Below are 21511 nucleotides of genomic sequence, written 5' to 3'. Positions count from 1 at the left end.
GCGCAATGCGCCGCCGCGCAAAAACCGGACCAGATCCAGCCCGTGGAACGCGCCTCCGCGCAAAAACCGGACCGGAGCCGACCCGCGGAACGGGCCGCCACGCAAAAAACCAGGACCGGATCCAGCCCGCGCAATGTGCCGCCACACAAAAACCGGACCGGATGCAGCCCAAGGAACGCGCCGCCGCGCAAAAATCAAACCGGATCCGGCCCGCGGAACGTGCCACCACGCAAAAACCGGACCGGATCCGGCCCGCGGAACGCGCCGCCGCGCAAAAACCGGACCGGATCCGGTCCGCGGAACGCACCGCCGCGCAAAAACCGGACCGGATCCGGCCCGCGGAATGCGCCGCCGCGCAAAAAACGGACCGGATCCGGCCCGCGGAACTCGCCGCCGCGCAAAAACCGGACCAGATCCGGCCCGCGGAACGGGCCGCCGCGCAAAAACCGGACCGGATCCGGCCCGTGCAATGTGCCGTCACGCAAAAACCGGACCGGATCCGGCCCGCGGGACGCGCCGCCGCACAAAAAACCGGACCGGATCCGGCCCGTGCAATGCACCGTCACGCAAAAACCAGACCGGATCTGGCCCGCGGAACTCGCCGCCGCGCAAAAAACGGACAGGATCCGGCCCGCGGAACGCGCCGCCGCGCAAAAAACGGACCAGATCCGGCTCGCGGAACGCGCCGCCGCGCAAAACCGGACCAGATCCGGCCCGCGCAATGCGCCGCCGCGCAAAAACCGGACCGGATCCAGCCCGCGGGAGGCGCTGCCGCGCAAAAACCGGACCGTATCCAGTCCGCGGAACGCACCGCCGCGGAAAAACCGGACCGGATCCGGCCTGCGGTACAGGCCGCCGCGCAGAAAACGGACAGGATCCGGCCCGCGCAATGTACCGCCGCGCAAAAAACGGACCAGATCCGGCCCGCGGGATGCGCCGCCGCGCAAAAACCGGACCGGATCCGGCCTGCGGAACGCGCCGCCGCGCAAAAACCGGACCGGATCCGGCTCGCGCAATCCGCCACCGCGCAAAAACCGGACCGGATCCGGCCCGCGGGACGCGCCGCCGCGCAAAAACCGGACCGGATCCGGCCCGCGGAACGGGCCGCCGCGTGAAACCGGACCGGATCCGGCTCGCGGAATGCACCGCCGCGCAAAAAACGGACCGGATCCGGCCCACGGAACGGGCTGCCGCGCAAAAAACGGACCGGATCCGGCCCGTGGAACGCGCCGCCGCGCAAAAACCAGACCGGAGCCGGCCCGCGGAACGGGCCGCCCCGCAAACACCGGACCGGATCCGGCCCACGCAATGCGCCGCCGCGCAAAAACCGGACCAGATCCAGCCCGTGGAACGCGCCGCCGCGCAAAAACCAGACCGGAGCCGGCCCGCGGAACGGGCCGCCCCGCAAAAAACGGACCGGATCCGGTCTGCGGAACGCGCCGCCGTGCAAAAACCGGACCGGATCCGGCCCAAGGAACACGCCGCCGTGCAAAAATCAAACCGGATCCGGCCCGCGGAACGTGCCACCGCGCAAAAACCGGACCGGATCCGGCCCGCGCAATGTGCCGCTGCGCAAACCTGGACCGGATCCGGCCCGCGGAACGCGCCGCCGTGCAAAAACCGGACCGGATCCGGCCCGCGGAACGGGCCGCCGCGCAAAAACCGGACCGGATCCGGCCGGCGGAACGCGCCGCCGCGCAAAAACCGGACCGGATCCGGCCTGCGGGAGCTGCCGCCGCGCAAAAACCGGACCAGATCCAGCCCGTGGGAGGCGCTGCCGCACAAAAACCTGACCGGATCCGGCCCGCGGAATGGGCCGCCGCGCAAAAAACGGACCAGATCCGGCCCGCGGAACTCGCCGCCGCGCGAAAACCGGACCGGATCTGGTCCTTGGAACGCGCCGCTGCGCAAACACCGGACCGGATCCGGCCCGCGGAACGCGCCGCCGCGCAAAAACCGGACCGGATCAGGCCCGCGGGAGGCGCCGCCGCGCAAAAACCGGACCGGATCAGGCCCGCGGGAGGTGCCGCCGCGCAAAAACCGGACCGGATCCGGACCGTGCAATGCGCCATCACGCAAAAACCGGACCGGATCCGGCCCGCGGGACGCGCCGCCGCGGAAAAAACGGACCGGATCCGGCCCACGGAACAGGCCGCCACGCTAAAAACAGACCGGATCCGGCCCGCGGAACGCACCGCCTCGCAAAAACCGGACGGGATCCGGCCCGCGCAATGTGCCGCCGCGCAAAAACCGGACCGTATCCAGCCCGCGCGACGCGCCGCCACGCAAAAACCGGACGGGATCCGGCCCGCGGAACGTGCCGCCGCGGAAAAACCGGAACGGAGCCGGCGCGCGGAACGCGCCGCTGCGCAAAAAGCAGACCGGATCCGGCCCGCGGAACGGGCCGCCGCGCAAAATCGGACCGGATCCGGCCCGCGGGACGCGCCGCCGCGCAAAAATCAAACCGGATCCGGCCCGCAGAACGCGCCACTGCGCAGAAACCGGACCGGATCCGGCCCGCGGAACGCGCCGCCGTGCAAAAACCGGACCGGATCTAGCCCGTGCAATGCGCCGTCATGCAAAAACCGAACCGGATCCGGCCAACGGAATGCGCCGCCGCGCAAAAACCAGGACCGGATCCGGCCCGCGGAACGCCCCGCCGCGCAAAAACCGGACCAGATCCAGCCCGTGGAACGCGCCGCCGCGCAAAAACCAGACCGGAGCCGGCCCGCGGAACGGGCCGCCCCGCAAAAAACGGACCGGATCCGGTCTGCGGAACGCGCCGCCGTGCAAAAACCGGACCGGATCCGGCCCAAGGAACACGCCGCCGTGCAAAAATCAAACCGGATCCGGCCCGCGGAACGTGCCACCGCGCAAAAACCGGACCGGATCCGGCCCGCGCAATGTGCCGCTGCGCAAACCTGGACCGGATCCGGCCCGCGGAACGCGCCGCCGTGCAAAAACCGGACCGGATCCGGCCCGCGGAACGGGCCGCCGCGCAAAAACCGGACCGGATCCGGCCCGCGGAACGCGCCGCTGCGCAAAAACCGGACCGGATCCGGCCCGCGGGAGGTGCCGCCGCACAAAAACCGGACCGGATCCGGCCCGCGCAATGCGCCGCAGTGCAAAAACCGGACCGGATCCGGCCCGCAGAACGCGCCGCCGCGCAAAAACCGGGCCGGATCCGGCCCGTGGGAGGCGTTGCCGCGCAAAAACCGGACCAGATCCAGCCCGTGGGAGGCGCTGCCGCACAAAAACCTGACCGGATCCGGCCCGCGGAATGGGCCGCCGCGCAAAAAACGGACCAGATCCGGCCCGCGGAACTCGCCGCCGCGCAAAAACCGGACCGGATCTGGTCCTTGGAACGCGCCGCTGCGCAAACACCGGACCGGATCCGGCCCGCGGAACGGGCCGCCGCGCAAAAACCGGACCGGATCAGGCCCGCGGGAGGCGCCGCCGCGCAAAAACCGGACCGGATCAGGCCCGCGGGAGGTGCCGCCGCGCAAAAACCGGACCGGATCCGGACCGTGCAATGCGCCATCACGCAAAAACCGGACCGGATCCGGCCCGCGGGACGCGCCGCCGCGGAAAAAACGGACCGGATCCGGCCCACGGAACAGGCCGCCACGCTAAAAACAGACCGGATCCGGCCCGCGGAACGCACCGCCTCGCAAAAACCGGACCGGATCCGGCCCGCGCGACGCGCCGCCACGCAAAAACCGGACGGGATCCGGCCCGCGGAACGTGCCGCCGCGGAAAAACCGGAACGGAGCCGGCCCGCGGAACGCGCCGCTGCGCAAAAAGCAGACCGGATCCGGCCCGCGGAACGGGCCGCCGCGCAAAATCGGACCGGATCCGGCCCGCGGGACGCGCCGCCGCGCAAAAATCAAACCGGATCCGGCCCGCAGAACGCGCCACTGCGCAGAAACCGGACCGGATCCGGCCCGCGCAATGTGCCGTCACGCAAAAACCGGACCGGATCCGGCCCGCGGAACGCGCCGCCGTGCAAAAACCGGACCGGATCCGGCCCGCGGAACGCGCCGCCGTGCAAAAACCGGACCGGATCCGGCCCGCGGAACGCGCCACCGTGGAAAAACCGGACCGGATCCGGCCCGCGGAACGCGCCGCCGCGCAAAAAACGGACCGGATCTGGCCCGCGGAACGTGCCGCCGCGCAAAAACCGGACCGGATCCGGCCCGCGGAACGCGCCGCCGCCCAAAAACCGGACCGGATCTGGCCCGCGGAACGCGCCGCCGCGCAAAAACCGGACCGGATCTGGTCCTTGGAACGCGCCGCTGCGCAAACACCGGACCGGATCCGGCCCGCGGAACGCGCCGCCGCGCAAAAACCGGACCGAATCCGGCCCGCGGAACGCGCCGCCGTGCAAAAACCGGACCGGATCTAGCCCGTGCAATGCGCCGTCATGCAAAAACCGGACCGGATCCGGCCAACGGAATGCGCCGCCGCACAAAAACCAGGACCGGATCCGGCCCGCGGAACGCCCCGCCGCGCAAAAACCGGACTGGATCAGGCCCGCAGAACATGCCGCCGCGCAAAAACCGGACCGGAAATGGCCGGCGCAATGCGCCGCCGCGCAAAAACCGGACAGGATCCGGCCCGCGGGACGCACCGCCGCGCAAAAACCGGACAGGATCCGTCCGCGCAATGCGCTGCCGCGCAAAAACCGGACCAGATCCGGCCCGTGCAATGCGCCGTCACGCAAAAACTGGACCGGATACGGCCAACGGAATGCGCCGCCGCACAAAAACCAGGACCGGATCCGGCCCGCGGAACGCCCCGCCGCGCAAAAACCGGACGGTATCCAGCCCGCGGATCGCGCCGCCGCGGAAAAACCGGACCGGATCTGGCCCACGCAATGCGCCGCCGTGCAAAAACCGGACCGGATCCGGCCCGCGGAACGGGCCGCCGCGCAAAAATCAAACTGGATCCGGCCCGCGGAACGCGCCGCCGCGCAAAAACCGGACCGGATCCGGCCCGCGGAACGCGCCGCCGCGCAAAAACCGGACCCGATCCGGCTCGTGGAATGCGCTGCCGCGCAAAAACCGGACCGGATCCGGACAACGGCATGCGCCGCCGCGCAAAAACCAGGACCGGATCCGGCCCGCGGAACGCCCCGCCACGCAAAACCCGGACTGCATCAGGCCTGCAGAACGCGCCGCCGCGCAAAAACCGGACCGGATCCGGCCCGCGGAACGCGCCGCTGCGCAAACACCGGACCGGATCCGGCCCGCGGAACGCCCCGCCACGCAAAACCCGGACTGCATCAGGCCTGCAGAACGCGCCGCCGCGCAAAAACCGGACCGGATCCGGCCCATGCAATGCGCCGTCACGCAAAAACCGGACCGGATCCGGCCCGCGGGAGGCGCTGCCGCGCAAAAACCGGACCGTATCCAGCCCGCGGAACGCACCGCCGCGGAAAAACCGGACCGGATCCGGCCTGCGGGAGCTGCCGCCGCGCAAAAACCGGACCGGATCCGGCCCGCGGGAGGCGCTGCCGCGCAAAAACCGGACCGGATCCGGCCCGTGCAATGCGCCGTCACGCAAAAACCGGACTGGATCCAGCCAACGGAATGGGCCGCCGCGCAAAAACCAGGACCGGATCTGGCCCGCGAAACGCCCCGCCGCGCAAAAACCGGACTGGATCAGGCCCGCGCAATGCGCCGCCGCGGAAAAAACGGACCGGATCCGGCCCACGGAACGCGCCGCCGCGCAAAAACCGGACCAGATCCAGCCCGTGGAACGCGCCTCCGCGCAAAAACCGGACCGGAGCCGACCCGCGGAACGGGCCGCCACGCAAAAAACCAGGACCGGATCCGGCCCGCGCAATGTGCCGCCACGCAAAAACCGGACCGGATCCAGCCCAAGGAACGCGCCGCCGCGCAAAAATCAAACCGGATCCGGCCCGCGGAACGTGCCACCACGCAAAAACCGGACCGGATCCGGCCCGCGGAACGCGCCGCCGCGCAAAAACCGGACCGGATCCGGCCCGCGGAATGCGCCGCCGCGCAAAAAACGGACCGGATCCGGCCCGCGGAACTCGCCGCCGCGCAAAAACCGGACCAGATCCGGCCCACAGAACGCGCCGCCGCGCAAAACCCGGACCGGATCCGGCCCGCGGGAGGCGCTGCCGCACAAAAACCGGACCGGATCCGGCCCGTACAATGCGCCGTCGCGCAAAAACCAGACCAGATCCAGCCAACGGAATGCGCCGCCGTGCAAAAACCGGACTGGATCCGGCCCACGGAATGGGCCGCCGCACAAAAACCGGACCGTATCCAGCCCGCGGAACGCGCCGCCGCGCAAAAAACGGACCGCATCTGGCCCGGCGGAGGCACCGCCGCGCAAAAACCGGACCGGATCCGTCCGCGCAATGCGCTGCCGCGCAAAAACCGGACCGGATCCGGCCCGCGGGACGCGCCGCCGCGCAAAAAACGGACCGGATCCGTCCGCGCAATGCGCCGTCACGCAAAAACCGGACCGGATCCGGCCAACGGAATGCGCCGCCGCACAAAAATCAGGACCGGATCCGGTCCCCCGGAATGGGCCGCCGCCGCAAAAACCGGACCGGATCCGGTCCCCTTAATGGTGTGGCCAAGAAAACCCGGACCGGAACCGGCCCCCGGAATGGACTGGCGGTAAAACCCGGACAATATCCGTCCCCAGAATGGACTGGCAGGAACCACCCGGACCAGATCCACCCCCGGAATGGACTGGCGAGGAAAACCCCAGACCGGATCCGGCCCCGGAATGGACTGGCAGGGAAAACCCAGACCGGATCTACACCCGGAATGGAGTAGCAGGAAAAAAACGGACCGGATCTGCCCGGGGAATGGACTGGTGGGAATAAACCAGACTGGATCCACCCCCGGTATAAAACCGGAGCGGATCCATCCCTGGAATGGAGTGGCAGGAAAAACCCAGACCGGATCCGCCTCCGGAATCGACTGGCGGGGAAAACGCGGACCGGATCCGGCCCCAGAATGGTGTGGGCAAGAAAACCCGGACCAGATCCGGCCCCCGGAATGGACTGCTGTGGAAAACCCGCACCGGATCCAGTCCACGGAATGGACTGCCGTGGAAAACACGGACCGCATCCGGCCCCCAGAATGGACTGCCGTGGAAAACCCGGACCGGATCTGGTCCCCGGAATGGTGTGGCCAAGAAAACCCGGACTGGATCCATGCCCGGAATGGACTGCAGCTGGAAACCCGGACCGGATCTGGCCCCCGGAATGGGCCGCCACAGAAAACCCGGACCAGATCCAGCCCCCACAATGGACTGCCGCTGAAAACCCAGACCGGATCCGGCCCCCGGAATGGACTGCTGTGGAAAACATGGACCAGATCCAGTCCATGGTATGGACCGCCACGGAAAACCCGGACTGGATCCGGCCCCTGGAATGCACTGCCGTAGAAAGCCCGGACTGGATCCGTGCCCGGAATGGACTGCCGCAGGAAACCCGGACCGGGTCCGGCCCCCGGAATGGTGTGGGCAAGAAAACCCGCACTGGATCCAGCCCCCGGAATGGACAGCCGCAGAAAACCCGGACCAGATCCGGCCCCCAGAATGAACCGTCACGGAAAATCCGGACCGGATCCGGCCCCCGGAATGGTGTGGCCAAGAAAACCCGGACAGGATCCAGCCCTGGAATTGACTGCCACGGAAAACCCGGACCGGATCCGGCGCTGGAATGGACTGCTGAGGAAAACCCGGAACGCTTCCACCTCCGGAATGGAGTGGCGGGGAAAAACCGGACCGCATCCGCCCCAGAATGGTCTGGCGAGGAAAACCAGGGCTGGATCCTCCCACGGAATGGACTGGCAGAGAAAACCCAGACCAGATTTGACCCCGGAATGGACTGGCGATAAGAACCTGGAAAGGATCCGCCCACCAGAATGGACTGGCGGGAAAAACCCAGACCGGATCCGCCCCCAGAATGGAGTGGCGGGGAAAACCCGGACCGGATCCATCCCCGGAATAGACTGCCGTGGAAAATCCCTGACCAGATCTACACCCGGAATGGAGTAGCGAGGAAAAACCTGGACCGGATCCGGCCCCGGAATGGACTGGCAGGGAAAACCCAGACCGGATCTACACCCGGAATGGAGTAGCAGGAAAAAAACGGACCGGATCCGCCCGGGGAATGGACTGGCGGGAAAAAATCAGACCGGATCCACCCCCGGTATAAAACCAGAGCGGATCCGTCCCTGGAATGGAGTGGCAGGAAAAACCCAGACCGGATCCGCCTCCGGAATCGACTGGCGGGGAAAACGCAGACCGGATCCGGCCCCGGAATGGTGTGGGCAAGAAAACCCAGACCGGATCCACCACCAGAATGGACTGGCGGTAAAAACCCGGACAGGATCCGCCCACGGACTGGAGTGGCGGGGAAAACCCGGACCGCATCCGCCCCTGGAATGGACTGGCAGGGAAAACCCAGACCGGATTCGACCCTGGAATGGACTGGCAATAAGAACCTGGAAAGGATCCGCCCCCAGAATGGACTGGCGGTGAAAACCAGGGCTGGATCCGCCCCCAGAATGGACTGGCAGGGAAAACCCAGACCGGATCCGCCCCCGGAATGGACTGGCAGGGAAAACCCGGACCGGATCGTCCCCCGGAATGGACTGGGGGTCAAACCCGGCCCGGATCCACCCTCGGAACAGACTGACCTGGGGTGGAAGCACAGTCCTACATTTTGTCATGCATTAATCCAAACTGCACTGGAACAGGGTCATGTCCCTTAATATCTACAATACATCGATGACACTATCATGTGGGGCAACAAAGCAGAAGTGTTTCAGAAGGGAAAAGGAGTAATTCAGATTCTTCTGAAAGCTGCTTTAGCCATAAAAAGAAGCAAGGTCAAGGGACCAGCAGAGGAGATTCAGTTCTTGGGAATAAAATGGCAGGATGAATGACATTATGTTCCTATGGATATGATCAACAATATAGCAGCTATGTCTCCACCAGCTAACAAGAAAGAAACACAAACAATCCTGGGCCTTGTGGGATTCTGAAGAATGCATATTCCAGGTTATATTCAGCCTGTGAGCCCTCTCTGTCAAATAACCCAAAAGAAGATTTGAGTGGGACCTTGATCAATAACAAGCCTTTGAGGATATCAAACAGGAGATAGCTTGTGTGGTAGCTCTTGGGCCTGTCTGGACAGGACCAGATGTGCAAAATGTACTCTACACTGCAGTTGGGGAGCGTGGTCCGACCTGAAGCCTCTGGCAGAAAACATCAGGAGAAACCCAAGGCTGACTACTAGGGAGAAGGAAGTACCACTACACCCTAAGAAAAAATACTAGTAGCATATGAGGGGGTTTGAGCCACTTCAGAAGTTGTCAGTACAGAAGCATTTCTTCTCTTGCCATTGCGATTGCCCATGCTACACTGAATGGTCAAAGGAAACATCCCCGCTACACATCATGCAGCCAGTGCTACATGAAGCAAGAGGGTAGCATCGATCCATGCAATGGGTTAGACTGGGGAAACTCAACTGCCCAGGAATCCTCAAAGAGATCATAGACTGACCAGAATGCAGAGATTTTGGAACATTGCCTGAGGACCTGGCTTGTGCCCAAATGGCACCACCATATAATGAGTTATCAGAAGATGGAAGGCACTATGCTCTGTTTGCTGATGGATTCTGTTGTGTTGTAGGAAACTATTGGAAGTGGAAAGCTACTGTGCAGAGTCCCACACAACAAGTCATTAAAGCCACTGAAGGAGAAGTTGAGTCAAGTCAGTTTGCAGAAGTGAAAGCCATCCAACTAGCCCTAGAGGTTGCTGAATGAGAAAAGTGGCCAGTACTGACTCATAGATGGTGGCTAATGCCTTTTGGGGGTGGCTACAGCAGTGGAAGAAGACCAATTGGCAGTGCAGAGGTAAATCCATCTGGGCTGCTGCATTGTAGCAAGTCATCACTGCCCAAATAGAAAACATGGCTCTAAAGGTACGTCATCTAGATGCTCACATGCCCAAAAGTCGTGCCACTGAAGAGCATTGAAGAAATTAACAGCTAGACAACACTGTCAGAATTGAAGTAGCTCAGGTAGGCCTGAACTGGAAGTGTAAGGCTGAGCTATTGGTAGCTCGATAGGCCCATGAAACATCAGGACATGGATGGGCTCACGATCAAGGTGTACACCTGACCATGGAGGCCATCACACAGCTCACTCATGAATGTGAAATATGTGCCACAATCAAACAAGCCACATGAGTAAAATCTCCCTGGAACAAAGGGTGGTGGCTGGGTTTTTGATATGGTGAGGCCTGGCAAATTGACTGTATTGGACCACTGCCACAAACACACCAAGGCAAGCACTACACACTCACCATGGTAGAAACAACCACCAGTTAGCTAGAAACATGCCACTACCCAAAACACCATCTTAGGCCTTGAAAGGCAAATTCTGTGGTGACATGGTAGCCCAGAAAGAATTCAATCAGACAGTGGGACTCATTTTCAAAATAACCTCATAAATTCATGGGCCAAGAAACACAGCATTAACTGGGTGTATCACATCCCCTATCACCCACAAGCCTCTGGAAGGGTTGATAGATATAATGTACTATTAAAGACTATGCTGGGCAGTGGGGCATGGAAACACTAGGATACAAATTTTGTGGAAGCCACTGGCTAGTTAACACCAGAGGATCTGCTGACCATCCTGGTCCTGCCCAGACAAAACCCCTACATACTGTGGGAGGAGATAAGGTCCCCGTAGTGCACATAGGGAAGTGGCTGGGAAAGGCAGTGAGGATGGCTCCTTCCATGGGAAAAGGCAAACCCATTTGTGGGATTGTCTTCGCTCAAGGACCTGGGTGTAGTCGGTGTGTAATGTGAAAGGATGGGGAGACATGGTGTGTGCCTCAAGGAGATTTAACCTTGGGGGAAAAATAACCTGTGATGTGAGTTGTATGTTGTAGAAATTAATGTAACAGGAATGACCTGAACCAATGAAGAGTGAGCTTTGCAAGGGACCAGGCAAGTGCAACGATGGCCCAAACCAAGCTGGTGTTGGCATCCAACAATCAAACATGCTGCTTCTCCTGTCCTGAGCACCCATCTTGACAAATGGGGCCCAAGTCATAGCCTGTTCTTAAAAACATTTGGAGGACTGTAAGAAGCCCATGGAATGGGACAAAAATATCTATCTGTTAAGGGACAGGGGGTAGTGGTTAATGAAAATGTATAAATCTGTACGTTGGGTATAAAGATGGTTTCAGCATGTGTAAGTTGTAAGTGTTGGTAAGAAGGGATTTCCGTAAAGAGTTGGGATGGTTAGAAGATACATAAACATATTAAATTACATGGGACCTGAACATTATGCAAATGGTATGGAATAAGGGGTGGAGACTATATTGACCCTGGCTGGGATGGAGTTAACTTTCTCCAGTTAACAGCCCCCACAATGTTGTGCTTTGTATTTGTAGATAGAGAGTTATTGATAACGCACCATCTAATTCTCCCACGGCAGAAGGAGGCACACAGTTTGTGAGCACAAAATAGACAACAAACTCATCCCATACCCCTAAGAACTGATCTCCTTCTGTGCTTTCGCAGAGTCACGGAATGGTGGGGGTTGGAAGGGCCCTCTGGAGATCATCTTGTCCAACCCCCTGCCAGAGCAGGCACACCCAGAGCAGGGGCACAGGACTGTGTCCAGGCGGGGTGTGAATGTCTCCAGGGAAGGGACTCCACAGCCTCTCTGGGCAGCCTGTGCCCCTGCTCTGGCACCCACACAGGAATTGAGTTTTCCTCATGTTCAGGTGGAACTTCCCGTGTTCCAGCTTGTGCCCGTGGCCCCTTTCAGATCACCACCATGTCTCAGCAGTTCCACAGGGCAGGAAAACACTTGAAGGCTGACTCCAGATGGCATACCCTGTTTGTGAAGGATGCCTGAGAGCTGGACAGGTACGTTGTACAGGTACATACCAAGCCAACAAAGGAAACCTCATGGATGGTCTTTACTCCAGGCCACCCCATCAAGGAGAGCCTGCTGACAAAGCATTATTACTTCAACTACAGGAAGCATCACACTCGCAGGCTCTGACCCTGCTCAGGGTCTTCAATCACCCTGACACCTACTAGAAAAGCAGCATGCTAAGCTGTAAGTAGTCCAGGAGACTCTTGCAACGCGTTGAGGATAATTTAATCTAGGTATCATGTTTTTAGCTGGGATAGAGTTACTTTTCTTCACTGCAGCTGGCACAGTGCTGTGCTTTGGACTTAGTATGAAAATAATGTTGATAACACACCAATGTTTTAGTTGTTGATGGCAGTGCTTACACTAGTCAAGGCCTTTTTTAGATTCCCATGCTCTGCTGGGTGCACAAGAAGCCAGGAGGGGAGGGGGCACAGCTAAGACAGCGGATTCAAACTGGCCAAAGGGATATTCCATATCATGTGATGTCATGCTCAGTATATTAACTGGGGGGAGCTGGCCAGGGGGGGCAATCGTGGGTCAGAGACCAACAGCGTCATTCAGTGGGTGGTGAGCGTTTGCATCACTTGTTGTTTGGATTTTTGTTTTGTCCTCCTCCCGAGGGTTCATCTCTTTTTTTCTCTCTCTCTCATTATTTCCTTTTTCATTATATTACTATTACTGTTATTGTTGTTATTACTGTTTAAATTATTAAACTGTTCTTACCTCAACCCGTGAGTGGCTGCGTGGTATTTAGTTGATGACTGGGGCTAAACCACAACACCAGGTTATAGACAGCCCAGCCAAAGGATAAGCACCTGTTGCTTACCAACATGGATGAACTAATTAGAAATGTCAAGAGCAGTGCTGTCCTGGGCTGCAGTGATTATGCTCTAGTGGAAATCACAGTCCTGAGGGACAGGGGCCAGGTGAAGAGTACAGTCAGGACCCTGAATAGTAGGAGAGAAACCTGCGGTTGTTTAACTGGGAATGGGACTCCTGGGAAACTGCTCTCGGATAAAGGAGCTGAACAGAGCTGGCAGGTCTTTAAGGACATTTTTCTTTAAGTGCAAGAGCTCTTGATTCCCAGCTATAAGAAATCAGGGTAGCAAGGCAGTTCAGCATGGCTGAGAAAGGATGTCCTGGACAAATGAAAGTGTAAGAAGGAAATGCACAGGCAGTGGAACCAGGGGCATGTATTCCGGCAAGAATGTAGGGACAGTGCCCAGATGTGTAGGAAGGGGATCAGGAAAACTAAGGCACAGCTGGAGTGGTACATGGTGAGGTATGTGAAGAACTGTGGTGGGTTGACCCTGGCTAGATGCCAGGAACTGTGGTGGGTTGACCCTGGCTGGATACCAGGCGCCCACCAAAGCCACTCTATCACTGCCCTCCTCAGCTGTGCAGGAGAGAGAAACTATAACGAAAGGCTCATGGGTTGAGATAAGGACAGAAAGAGATCATTTGCTGATTACCATCATGGATAAAACAGACTCGACTTGGGAAATTAGTTTAATTTATTACCAATCAAATCAGAATAGGATAATAAGAAATAAAACCAAAACACCTTCCCCCGACCCCTCCTTTCCTCCTGGGTTTAAATCCACTCCTGTTTTTCTCTACCTCCTCCCCCTGCATGGGGGTAGTTTCTGCTGCTCCTTCCTCTGCAGGGGACAGACGCCTCACACTCCTCCCCTGCTCCAGTGTGGGCTCCCTCCCACAGGACACAGCCCTCCACGAACTTCTCCAACATGATTCCTTCCCACGGGCTGCAGTTCTTCACAAACTGCTCCAGCGCAGGTCCCCGCAGGGTCACAGCTCCTGCCAGCAAACCTGCTCCAGCACAGGCTCCTCTCTGCACAGGGCCACAACTCCTGCCAGGAGCCTGCTCCAGCACGGGCTGCCCACAGGGTCACAGCCTCCTTTGGGCACATCCACCTGCTCCAGCGTGGGGTCTCCCAGGGCTGCAGTGGATAGCTGCTCCACCATAACCTCCAGGGGCTGCAAGGGGATAGCTGCTCCACCGCTAACCTCCAGGGGCTGCAGGGGGATAGCTGCTCCACCATAATCTCCAGGGGCTGCAGGGGGATAGCTGCTCCACCGCTAACCTCCAGGGGCTGCAGGGGGATACCTGCTCCACCGCTAACCTCCAGGGGCTGCAGGGGGATAGCTGCTCCACCATAACCTCCAGGGGCTGCAGGGGGATACCTGCTCCACCGCTAACCTCCAGGGGCTGCAGGGGGATAGCTGCTCCACCGCTAACCTCCAGGGGCTGCAGGGGGATAGCTGCTCCACTGCTAACCTCCAGGGGCTGCAGGGGGATACCTGCTCCACCATAACCTCCAGGGGCTGCAGGGGGATAGCTGCTCCACCGCTAACCTCCAGGGGCTGCAGGGGGATAGCTGCTCCACCATAACCTCCAGGGGCTGCAGGGGGATAGCTGCTCCACCATAACCTCCAGGGGCTGCAGGGGGATAGCTGCTCCACTGCTAACCTCCAGGGGCTGCAGGGGGATACCTGCTCCACCATAACCTCCAGGGGCTGCAGGGGGATACCTGCTCCACTGCTAACCTCCACGGGCTGCAGGGGGATACCTGCCCCACTGCTAACCTCCAGGGGCTGCAGGGGGATAGCTGCTCCACCGCTAACCTCCACGGGCTGCAGGGGGATACCTGCCCCACTGCTAACCTCCACGGGCTGCAGGGGGATACCTGCCCCACTGCTAACCTCCAGGGGCTGCAGGGGGATAGCTGCTCCACTGCTAACCTCCACGGGCTGCAGGGGGATACCCGCTCCACCGCTAACCTCCACGGGCTGCAGGGGCACAGCCTGCCTCACCACGGTCTTCAGCACAGGCTGCAGGGGAATCTCTGCTCCAGCGCCTTGAGCACATCCTCCTTCTCTTTCACTGACCTTGCTGTCTGCAGGGCTCTTTCTCTCCAGTCTCACTCCTCTCTCCGGCTGCTGCTGCAGAGGGTTGTGGTTTTTTTCCCCCTTCTTAACTATGTTACCCCAGCGGCACTACCACCGCTGCTGATGGGCTTGGGCTTGGCCAGCGGTGGGTCTGTCTTGGAGCTGGCTGGCATTGGCTCCATTGGACCTGGGGGAAGCTTCTAGCAGCTTCTCACAGAAGCCAGCCCTGTAGCTCCCCACTACCAAAACCTTGCCACGCAGACCCAATAAGAAGGGTTTCCACAGGTACATTGGTCAGAAAAGGAAGATTAAAAAAAATTTAACACCTCCCCCCGCCAGTAAATAAGACAGGAGAACTAGCGATAAGTGACACGGAGAAGGCTGAGGTACTCAACAATGTTTTCGCCTCAGTTTTCAACAGTAATTTCTCTTCCCACATCTCTCAAGCCCCTGAACCCCAAGTCAGGGACTGGGGGAAAAGCATTGTAAGTGAAGATCAGGTTTGAGACCACCTGAGGAATGTGAACAAAGACAAATCCATGGGACCTGATGAGATGCATCCTAGAGCCCTGAGGGAATTAGCTGGGGTAGTTGCCAGGCTACACTCCATTGTATGTGAAAATCTGTGGCAGCGAGGTGAAGTCCCCAGTGACTGGGAAAAAAAAAATCGCTCCCATTTTCAAAATCAGTAGAAATGAACTGGGAACTATCAACCAGGCAGCCTCACCTCCACATCTGCTAAGATGATGGAACAGATCCTCCTGGAAGATGTGTTGAAACATACGGAAGACAGGGAGGGGACTGGAGACAGTTAACATGACATTACCAAGGGCAAATCATACCTGGCTAATCTGGTGGCCTTCTATGACAGTGACTGCATCAATGGACAAGTGAAGAGCTATGGACGTCATCTACCTACACTTCTGTAAGGCCTTTGGTATGGTCCCACATAACATTCTTGCCACGAAATTGGAGAGAGACAGGTTTGATGGATTAACTGTTAGGTAGATAAGGAACTGGCCAAATGGCTGTGTCCAAACAGTTAGTCAATGGCTCAACATCCAAATAGTGATGAGTGATGTCCCTCAATGCTCTGTACTGGTACCAATATTATTTAATACCTCATCAGTGACATAGCTAGTGGGACTGAGTGCACCCTCAGCAAGTTTGCAGATGGCACCAAGCTCAGTGGTGCAGTTGATACACAAGGGAGAAGGGATGCCGTCCAGGGCAACCTTAGCAGGCTTGGGGAGTGGGCCCACGCAAACCTCGTGACGCTCAACAAGGCCAAGTGCAAGGTTGCACCTCGGTCAGGGCAATCCCCAGTATGAGTACAGGCTGGGGGATGACCTGCAGAGGACTTGGGGGTACTGAGTGATGAAAAACTGGATATGAGCTGGCAATATGCACTTGCAGCCCAGAAAGCCAACATTATCCTGTGCTGCGTCAAAAGAAGTGTGGCCAGCAGGTAGAAGGAGGTGATTCTCCCCCTCTGCTCTGCTCTGGTGAGATCCCAGCTGAAGCACTGTGTCCAGTTCTTGGGTCCCCAGTATAAGACAGACATGGACCTGTTAGAGTGGGTACAGGGGAGGGACACGAGTACCAAGAATTTCACGCCCATGGTCTCATGAAACACATTAGACTGCTTTCTTTGGGCATTGTTTATACTACAAATATTACCTGCAGGCTTTTATGGGATAGAAAAAGTGCAATTTCTTTTTAGACTACTGATCGTTGAGCACACTGGTCAAAGTAGAAGGGCCTTTCAGTTGTGCCTTGAGGGCAAAACACTCCTGACAGAAAGACTCAAAGAGAAGATCAAAGCGAGAATGAGAACTAGTCACACCTCAGGGGAAAAAGAAAATAAAAATCTGAGACTCATACTGCATGCTGTTGTATTTCTGTGGCTCTCCAGGGAACATGCCACCATTGTTGGCAGGAGCAGCAAAGAAACTTCTGAGCTTTTGTGCCTGCAGATACAGAAGAAAGGAACAGATGAAAGAAAGAAATGGTAAAAAAGGCAGAAAGCAATCTAAAATGGAAACATCACTCAAACAAATGGTATTTTATCCTTTGGCTTTTCCTGCCTGGGAGAGATGATTTAGGCGACTTTCCAGCAGCAGGCCATTGGTGTTACTAGATACCTACAGGAATGTCCAACCCTGACAGTAGCTCCCTGCACTGCATAGATTCCTGACTCTTCAGCTCTTCAGCTGTACTCCTCTGGCAATGCACACTCCTGATTTTGACAGACTTCCTTCATAGATGTGGTACTCTGTGCGTAAGTGAGTGCGCGCATATGTTTTCTCCCCACTTGACCACAGACGACTTCTCTAAAATCTTTTTGACGCTAAATATCCAAAACTGATGACAGAAGCAGAGAACTGAAATTCTAGTTGTGGCATAACAGCCTGAAGTTAAAGTAAGCGTAATTCTAAAAAGTCTATAAATTCATACAGGGTTTTCTTGCCACGACCTTGTGCCAGTAAAACACATATGATTAGACTGCTTTTAGCAGAGCAGGAGCAGGGAGGGAGGTTGGTTGGGCCTCTTGGTTAAACTCATAGATGACTGTCTCCTTTGGATGAGCAAGGGTTGAGTGGTGTCTCTTGATTTGACTGACAGTATTCACCCTTTGCCCCGCTCCCCCTTCAATGCACACTCCCCCCAGACCTGTTAAAGCTTCTGTGGCAGACTTGTGGAAAAGGTGGCCAATGAAGCAACATTTTATATAATTTTCTTCCAGTGAATGTTTAAAATTTACAGTTAATTCCATTACCTTTCATTAAAAACACAACTGCCAATGAAACTTTTTATACCTTTTTATGTGTATATATATGTAGCTGTATTATTAGAAGTGCTTATAAACAAGGAGGTTGGACTTCAGTTGGCAATGACTCACAAGGAGTTGTTAAATCCCAGGTACCCACTGTGGGATGGAACATGGGCTAAGGACAATGTCCTGCCCCTTATGGCCTTTAATGTTTCTCCAGGGTAAAGGGAAAGGTTTATCTTCCAACTACTTAAATGGCTCTCTTACACATATGTAAGTATAAACATATGTTTTATCTATCCATATATATGTATGCATTTAAACATGTATAACTAACATACACGTATGAAGGTGTAGAAACACATAAAATGCATTTATCTCTGTTATATATACGGATATAAACACTCCACTGTCATCCTCCACTGCCCTCCCTGCAATGTCTGCTATTCGCCTCCAGGTGTACTCAGATCCCCACTTTTTCCTTCTGCGTGTCCAGCGTTCTGTCCTGCTGCTGGAGGATGAAATGCAGAGGCCTCCTGCTGCCCCAGCCTCACTTCAACAGGAGAGCAGAATCAAGAACCAGGGAGGGGGAGAAGGTTAAAAACAGCAGAGAGGAGGGATGGAAAAGAGGCCTTTCTACAAAGATCTGTCCTCCTCCCTCCTTTCCTAATAATGGCTGGGAGACAGGTAAGGCTCAAAGTCATATGTACTGGCTCTCAGGTTGCCTCTTTACTGGAGCCACTCCACGTAACGGATGTCCTGCAGCATCACACAGTTGGCCACTCACCTGCAGCGTCCGGGGGTGATGGGCAGGCGAGCTGGCGGCACACGGAGAGCTTGGTAGCAGGCTATGGTGGCCTACAGTTAACAGAGTCAGATGTACCAGGTCAAGTGTGCCTGGAAGGCTGCTGTGGTTCTCTCCTGAGCATGGTGTGAGAGAGAAACCAAGGACTAACATTCCGCAGGGACCTTAGGGGCTGTCACAAGCCAGCCAGCTCTACCAACTGATCTGGTTGCTGTTTGTTGACGTCGTGGATCTGCCAGGAAGAGTCTGTTCTGGCCTCCCCCCCACTGTCAAAAGAGGTGTTGGCATTGACAGCGCTGACCTGGTAGATGCCTCTTGCCCCTTCCAGCTGAGAGGAAGGGCAGCAGGACACAGCAAGCTCAGAGTGAAGGAGGACAACTTCTCTGGCCATGCACTCACCTTCTTGTGCTCCCAGCTCAGGACTCTGTGCCATAGTAAAAAAATATCAGTAGAATGACAGAATACTTTCCAGTTGGAAGGGACTCCAGAAGGTTTCTAGTCCAACTTCCTGCTCAAACCAGGATCAGCTATGAGGTCAGGTGAGGTTGCTCAGAGCTTTACCCAGTCTTGGACACCGCTCAGAGCAGAGACTGCACAAGCTTTTTTGGCACCTTACTCAACTGCTTGGCTGTCCTCACAGTTAAAGTTTTCCCTTAGATCCACGACCCCATATAATGTCTTGTGCAAGGAGGGGACTTTCCCAGATTTTGGAAAGGGGGAAGGGTCCATTCTGAAGGGGGAACAATAGCACACTACACACACACACACTGCCAGCAGTAGATTTCTCATACTTAAAGACTGTTGTTCACCCTACCATGCAATCCAGACTGGTATCTAGCAGACACCCTCTCCAAACAGGAAAAGTACAGAACTATTTAACTTGTAGGAGAAAAGTAGGACTTGCAAAAGCCCTGAGCGGATCTGCGGCCTGGGAGCTCCAGGCTTGTTTTACATCTCTTCTTCCCAGGACACCTATTAAGGCCCCCTTTGGCTTTAAATCTGCAGGAGGGTAGTTTTGTCACTCCTAACACATCTCTTAGTTTTCACCTACCTCTCCAAATGTTAAGCACTTCACTTCCTTTGTACCACAAAGCTACGACCTGAAATCATACAACTTACTTGCAACTAGTGAAAGCTTCCCAAATGGTTCCATGTCAGTTCATCCCAGGTCTTCCTGACTTCTCCACTCCTCTCCGTGTCTCATTTACCTTGCAGTGACTGAGGTGGAAAAAGCAGGTAATTCTTACCAGTTGGACAGAGACATGTTTCCCTCCCACTGTTCATGCCCAATTAGGCAGAGTATGAAAACGAAAAAGTGGGATTCCCATCTCACTGCAGGGTAGAAACCCAAGCACATGCTAATAAACAACCCAGGGGTCTCCCTGACCTAAATTCTCAAATCAAAAGTGGAAGCTAAATCAAAAAAGCTACCCAGACTAAACCAAAGAAAAATATTTTGTTTGTTGGTTTTCAATTGTTGAGGTTTTTTTTCCTGCAGAAAGAAGGGACTTCACTCCCCTCCTTCCTAAGCAAGACAAATGAAGGATGCCAAAATACCTACCTGTAAGCGGATTTCTGGCCTGGGAGCTCCAGGCAACTGTGTTCCATTTCAACCTCTAAATCAGGGTGGACTTCAGGGATCCTCTTTGCAGTTAGATGTGGTAAAAACAAGCCTTACTGGCACTGATGGCTTCCTGAGAGGTTTCACAACCTCTACTGCTGGGCTTGCTTTCCTGGTTTTTTACCCTGGTGGGTCAACTTGTCAACCAGGGCTTCCCTCAATTCACAAATATTCTGCTTTCAACAATGTGCTTTTAAACAAGACATTAAAATAAACATAGTCTAAGTTAACAAGAAGACTATTCCGGCATGAGTGGCTGATTACGCCAGAGGGCTGTGCTGGCATCCAGCAAGAGCTGGGCAGGCTGGAGAGCTGGGCCCAGGGGAACCTCAGGGAATTCAACAGGAGCCAGTGCAGGGTCCTGCCCCTGGGGAGGAACAACCCCCCGCACCAGCACAGGCTGGGGGGGACCTGCTGGAGAGCGGCTCTGCTGAGAGGCCCTGGGGGTGCTGGGGGGCAGCGAGGTGACCCTGAGCCAGCACCGGGCCCTTGGGGCCAAGGGGGCCAGCGGTGCCCTGGGGGGCAGGGAAAGGAGTGTGGGCAGCAGGGCGAGGGAGGTTCTCCTCCCCCTCTGCTCTGCCCCAGTGAGGCCACATCTGGGGTGCTGCGTCCAGTTCTGGGCCTCCCAGTTCAAGAAAGACCGGGAACTGCTGGAGAGAATCCAGCGGAGAGCTACGCAGGTGATCAGGGGCTGGAGCATCTCCCTTGGGAGGAAAGGCTGAGAGACCTGGGTTTGTCAGGAGGACACCCGGTTTGACCGGGTGTCAGGAGGACGGGGCCGTACTCTTTTCCGTGGTGCCCAACGCCAGGCCAAGGGGCCACGGGCACAAGCTGGGACACGGGAAGCTCCCCCTGAACATGAGGACAAACCCCTTCCCTGTGCGGGTGCCAGAGCAGGGGCACAGGCTGCCCAGAGAGGCTGTGGGGTCCCTTCCCTGGAGACATTCACCCCCCGCCTGGACGCGGCCCTGTGCCCCTGCTCTGGGGGTGCCTGCTCACGCAGGGGTGGGACGGGCCGATCTCCAGAGGGTCCTTCCAGCCCCCGCCAGTCTGGGATTCTGTGACTATCTTTCAGGTAATTCTGCTCCGCGACTACCTTTATGGCACCCAGGTCCCCGTCGGTGCGGGTTCTGTGATGGCCGCCGCCCCTGCACGACGCCCCCGCCCGAGCCGAAGCCGACTCCGCGGCCGCCCCGGGGGCACCAGCGCGACGCGCGCGGCCCCGCGAGGCGGGGGACCCACGAGGCAGGGTGGGCGCGCGGCGGCACCCGGCGGCACCCGGCGGCTGCGCCCCCGCCGCCCCCTTCCCCCTACAGGAGACCCGCGCGCGCTCTTCCGGCGACTCCCGTCGCGTTACGTGACGCCACGCGCCAGGAGGCACCCGCCCACTGCTCCAGACGGCTGGTCGCGCGGACAGCGACGGGCGCGCTGCGTCACATGAT

General features: G+C 57.7%; 1 long non-coding RNA gene across 4 annotated transcripts; it reads right to left on the bottom strand.

Annotated features, from left to right (window-relative positions):
* Positions 1 to 13464: 13464 nt before the first annotated feature.
* Positions 13465 to 21471, bottom strand: LOC135316792 (uncharacterized). Of its 4 annotated transcripts, none has more exons than XR_010376038.1 (4): positions 20010 to 21471; positions 19568 to 19666; positions 14221 to 18872; positions 13465 to 13912 (listed from the first exon to the last, which is right to left on the bottom strand). It is a non-coding gene; the product is annotated as an uncharacterized LOC135316792 (long non-coding RNA). The 4 variants fall into 4 exon arrangements; XR_010376037.1 differs by having other exon boundaries at positions 14221 to 19666; positions 20010 to 20259; positions 21166 to 21471; XR_010376035.1 differs by having other exon boundaries at positions 14221 to 19666.
* Positions 21472 to 21511: the final 40 nt, after the last annotated feature.

The sequence above is a fragment of the Phalacrocorax carbo genome, chromosome 22 (assembly GCF_963921805.1).
Source record: "Phalacrocorax carbo chromosome 22, bPhaCar2.1, whole genome shotgun sequence".
NCBI classification, from domain to species: Eukaryota; Metazoa; Chordata; class Aves; order Suliformes; family Phalacrocoracidae; genus Phalacrocorax; species Phalacrocorax carbo.
This window is presented reverse-complemented; position numbering and strand designations above follow the sequence as displayed.